The sequence below is a fragment of the Pyrus communis genome, chromosome 10 (assembly GCF_041283825.1).
Source record: "Pyrus communis isolate YQ-2024b chromosome 10, ASM4128382v1, whole genome shotgun sequence".
Classification (NCBI taxonomy): domain Eukaryota; kingdom Viridiplantae; phylum Streptophyta; class Magnoliopsida; order Rosales; family Rosaceae; genus Pyrus; species Pyrus communis.
Genome location: NC_142574.1, coordinates 18,395,890 through 18,401,313, shown reverse-complemented (window position 1 = coordinate 18,401,313; position 5,424 = coordinate 18,395,890). Strand labels below are relative to the sequence as shown.

General features: G+C 42.1%; 1 pseudogene; it reads right to left on the bottom strand.

The window, feature by feature from the left end:
- Positions 1-865: 865 nt before the first annotated feature.
- LOC148693633 (uncharacterized) lies at positions 866-4,842 on the bottom strand (annotated as a pseudogene).
- Positions 4,843-5,424: the final 582 nt, after the last annotated feature.

Sequence of the window (5,424 nt, the reverse complement as noted above, 5' to 3'; positions counted from 1 at the left end):
ATTTATTATCCCCAATCTAATGGTCAGGCAGAAGCTAGCAACAATATATTGGTAAATATTATCAAAAGAATGGTGGCAAATATCCAAAAAAGGTGGCATAAGAAGTTAGGAGATACTCATTGGGCTTACAAAACCTCAAAAAGAGCTGGAATTGGATTAATCCTTATGCATTGACATTTAGGCAAGATGCAGTGCTTCATATGGAGATCAATGTGAGTTTTGCGAGGCTTCAGAACCAATTTGGCCTACATAGTGATGAATTCATTCAGGCCATGTGTCAAGGAATTGAAGATTTGGATGTTGTCTGAGTTAAGGCTCTAAATAAGAATCAAGAAGGGAAGTGGCCATTGTTCGAGCCTACAACAAAATCGTAAAACTGAAGACTTTCAAAGAATGAGAATTGGTATGGAAAACAATTCTGCCTTTAGGAGCTCAAGTTAGAGGTTTTGGGAAGTGGAGTCCCACTTGAGAAGGCCATTTTGCAATTACCAAAGTGTTAGATAAAGGAGGGGTGTTAGATAAAAGAGTGCACTACTTGCAGATTTAGAGGGAAACTTGCAGAGACATCCAGTCGATGGTAAATTTCTGAAGAAGTACCACTTAACTCTTTGGGATGTTAGAGATTGTTATATTGATGAAGTCTAAATGCTCAGAAAAGTGGTGGGGGATCCCTTCTTGTGTGTTTAAAGCAGTTAAGTGCTATATTGTTATTGGCTAACTGGGCTAATAAGTTTACATCTTTAGCCAAGGCAGCTATCTTAGACTGATATGTAATCTTTTCATTTGAGAAATGTAAATAAGTGGATAAAGTATTGAAGAAATAAGCAATCTTTTCATGTCATAAATGGGGAGAAGTACAGGGACCCTAGCTTAATAAGTTTACATCCTTAGCCAAGGCAGCTATCTTAGACTGATAGGTCTACATGATGGTGAAAATGCGACTCGGCTTTTTTAAGGCTATATTGTTATTGGCTAACTGGGCTTCAAAATCCTTTACTTCATGGTTGAACCTCTTCACTTCCTCATTTTCTGGTATAGCATGCTTGAGAAAGTCATCTGCTCAGCCTTCAAAGCAGAAAGTTGCTCTTCTAGCTTTTGAATCTCAATAGCTACCGCCATGATTCCATCTTCCATGGCTGAGCTCTCTTCCACTAATTGCTGCAAGGTAGTGGAGGTTCTAGTGTGCTTCTCCTTATAGCATTCCACCCTATTGACCTGTCTCTCGGCCCTGAGATGCTGGTCCCTCAGAGCCCTCAAATTCTTGAAAAAGGATATGAAAGACTCATATTGCACCTTCGTCATCTTTTGGGCATAGTATAATTCAATAAGAGGTTTCTCAGCCTCTTGAAGTGCCTTGAGACTGAAGGAGACCAAGAAGTCCCTCTGCATCCATTCCTTGAAGACTTTAAACAAATCTTAAATATGCTGAGGCTCAGAGGGACGCCTTGGAGATCTCAACTTTCTCTTGATTTGCCCGAACTCTTTAACTAATTTGGGCAAAGAGGTCATGGCAGGAAGAGAGGCTAAAGAGGAAGGCTTCACACCAGCACTACTAAAGGCAGCAGCAGTGGCAGCCTCAATAGAAATGGAAGAAGAAGGCTCAGTAGCAATTTCAGCCTTTCTAGCTAAGGGATGAGGATCTCTATGACTCCAGAAGCTCGTGGAGGCCGAGGAAGAACTCCGTTACTTACTGTGGGCTAAGGAGACTTGCCTGAACCCTCATCAGAGGCCTATCAAAATTAAAGAAAACAAGTTAATGAGGTGGCCTTGACCCAAATAAGAAAAGGGCAAGAGCAAAAACATGTTTATACTTGAGAAGAACCTTGAGTATTGGGAGGAGGTTGTGTTGTTGCAGCTACATTGGATGAGGTAGGCTGGCTTACCCAAGAAGGAACCTTGGGATTGGTTACCTCTTAGACAACTGGTATCTCAAGAACTATAGGCTCCTCAACGATTGAAGGTGGTTAAGTAGCGGTCTCTGGCTAGGGAGAAGACTGGAAAAGACAACATGCATAATATAAGTTCAAAATAAAGAAACATTAAGAAAAGCTAGAAAAAGGTTTAAGATAAAGGAGACTTATAGAGACATTGTCACCCTCTACAAAGTGGAGCATATCTCCAGTGGTTAGATTGAATTGGGAAGTGGACGTCATCACCATTGCTAGAGTAATTAAGGAAAAAAGAATATCTGGTTCTTGCCCGACTTGAGGTGCTGGCGTACCTCCTCTTACCTAGAAAATAGCAGAAGTAAAGTTAGTATTGAAAACTCAGAAATACAACATTGACAAGTGTTGAGAAGGATAATTTTACCCTGAAAGCTCAACTCGAGGAGGAGAAAGATGCACAGGTTGGGCTGGAGGTGAAGGAGGCTCAGTTTGTGAAGTTCCTTTTGTCTTGGAAACCTATTTCAAAAAAGTAACAAAACTAGCTAAAAACAAGAGAGGTGAACTTTAGAATGAATAAAGGGCTAAAATATAAGAATGATACCTTCAACTCTTCCAGAATCTTAGTAAAGACATCTTTGTCGCTTTGCTGCACTTCTTCGTTTGTCTGCGTGCCTTAATGGGAATGATCGAACTTCTTGTTGACAACATGTCATAGTCACAAGGAAAAATAGGATTAGCTCAAAACTTAAGGGTACCAAGTTAAATAAAAGAAAGTCAAGCCTGAATCATTTACTGGTAGACTTCTGTTTCTTCCTGCCTACTTCAGTTGGGAGAATAGAGAAAGGTCTGGAGGCTAAGGAGGTTTGAGACCTGGTTCTCTTCTTAGTAAGAGTGGCTTTTGGAGCAGGAAGGGCAAGTTAAGCCTGAGGCCTTTCCTCGAGTTCAGACTTTGATGATTCCACAACAGAAGGCCTTGCTCGACGAGAAGCTCTAGTCTCTACTTCAGGCCCAACTTTTGTTTCTAACTCCTTGAACATCTCAGAGATGTCCTCATCATCCGTAGAAGCATGGATGGAACGCACTCATTGCCTAGCTGCTTCTGCAGCAGCCTCTTGATAGCATCTTGAAAAACCAAGGCATTAGCAGCCTCTACTTCTTGCCCAACATCCACTTCATCAGAGTTGCCTTAGGCTGCAAAATCAAGAATAGAGTTAGCAACTACAAAACTATAAAATATAATGTGGAGAAGGGGAAAGAGGTAGCAATGTAGGTTAACTATGAGCAAGAGTTGGTTTTTCTAGTTGATGGCCTCTTTCTAGCTTTTGAATTCTTTTTTCTTTGGGAGAGACTTGAAGAAGACCTGCCCGAATAGCCTATCATGGGCTTCCCTGAGATCTTTATCATACTTTTTTGATCACTTAGCCTCCCACCAAATGGTGAACATGGACGTACACTCGAAGTTGAGAGTTACAGGTTGGTGAGCTATCTACGAAGTTGAGAGCTACATGTTTATGAGCTATCTTACTCATCACTTCCAAGCTACGTCTGCTTGCTTGAAATGTAGCTTAAGAGGGAGAACGGAGGTGGTAAGAAGTCCCACACTGGACAAAGTTAAAGGAGGGGACTAGGATTGCCTGCCTGAATCTTAGTTGCATACCATAGAAATTGGGATGATAAACTTCCAGCCTGCGCTCGTAGTCCGCTCGGTTGCTCTGGAATCCCCAGGCCAAGTCTTATTGCTGGATGCAGTTGATGAATTTCTCCTTGCAAGAGCTACTGACATCCTCCCCAAATAAGTCTTGGAAGAGTTAGTCTGAGAACCAAGGGTATCTCCTGAGCGTGAAGGCACCCTACTCTAAATCAGCGCGAGTTTGACAGATTTTGAAGAAGTAGAGACAGACTAAAGTGGAGTGGTTAGTAGTAAAAGCCTCAGCCAAAATTCGGGCAGGAAGTGCTCCCTCAAGGAACTCCAAATTGGCAGCCTGAAACTTTGGGAAATACCATTGAAGCTAGAGCTGCACCATCTAGGTATCTTCATTAGAATTTATCTCGAAGGGCTGGGCTTTTGTCATCTCATAAAGGAGATGGTAGAGTTGCGCCAGAATGAAGGGCCCAATGGCAATATCATCCAAAAAGTGCAGCGCCTTCACTAAAAGGATCCACTCCAGCTTTACTCCTTTGGATTTATTGAGGAACATATGCTTATTTAACCAATAAAGGAGAAAGTACATGTGTTCCTGAGTAGGGTCAATACTGAAAGAGGGTGGACTAAACATCTTCTTAGCAAATAGGATAAAGCCTGTAAAGGAGGTCTTATAGCTCTTGAAGGTAGTGGAGTTGTACTCCAAATTGGTGATGGACTTGGAGGCCTCTGAGCTTTCAGTAGTCGGGCGAGAGGGGAGGACTAGTCGTGTGTGATGTCCACACACCTACCCGATGGCCTCAGACCAAAAACTTAAGCCATATCCAGGATGGTGGGAGTTATGGAACCCACTTTGAAGTCAAAAGTATTGGTCCCATTGTTCCAGAAGAAAAAAAAAAGAGTTATTGAGAGAAACTCGTCGTTGATACAGACAGTGGTCTTAGACATCATGATAAGCTCATAGATGTCATTTGTCATCCACTTCTGCATCCAAATAGGCTCCAATTCATCCACCCACTGCGACCATGCTTCATCCTTCATCAAAGGAAAACCCCTCTTGAAGTTAGACCACTTGGAGGTAGAGAGTCCAACCTCAGCAGAGAGGTTAGGAGTAAACCAGTTAACAGCGAGCATGTTACCTTCCATTGCAATAGGGACTCGGGCAGTCCAGCGAGCCATAGTGAGTGTACCTTCTTCCTCGAAGAAGATAGACAAATTCAGGCCAGCCCGAGGACGATGGAGGTCATTGAGCTGACAGTGCAAGTTGACGATTCCTTCTCCAAACTCGCATGCAGGGCACGATTTGGGAGCCATTGTTGAAATCGAGATGAAGGAATAAAGGGTCACTAGAAATTAAGGCTAGAAAGAGCTGAGCATGCAAGAGATTTGAGAGCTTAGAAAGTCGAGTTGGTTGAAGAAGATGACCGAGAAAAGTGAAGTGGAAGTTATTTAACGGGCAGGTAGTTAAATTTTAGATATCATGAGTTATTGCAAAGGTTTATTCAAAACGGCTAATTAAGTGGTGCTAATACCCAGTTTCAACATGCAATTAATTTTAATCATTATCAATGTCTTGTTTAGCATACTTAACAATGATTAAAGGGGCATTGTTTGGGTGGATATTTAACAATAGGCTTTGTGACAATGGAGGCCCAAGAACACAAAAACAAAGAGAGGACTAGGCTCAGACAAATTGATGGCCTAAGAAGAATTAAAAACCATTTGAACAAGGCATAGGCAACATGCCTATGTGAGAAATGATAAGCGACATGGGGGCAGCTCACCGTCAGCAAAAAGCACTTTTCAAAGGCATAGATGGGTAAATACATGGTGACTCACCATTCTCCAAAGGCTATCAGCAAAAGGCAAAGCTTGGAATGTCGGGCTAAAACATCT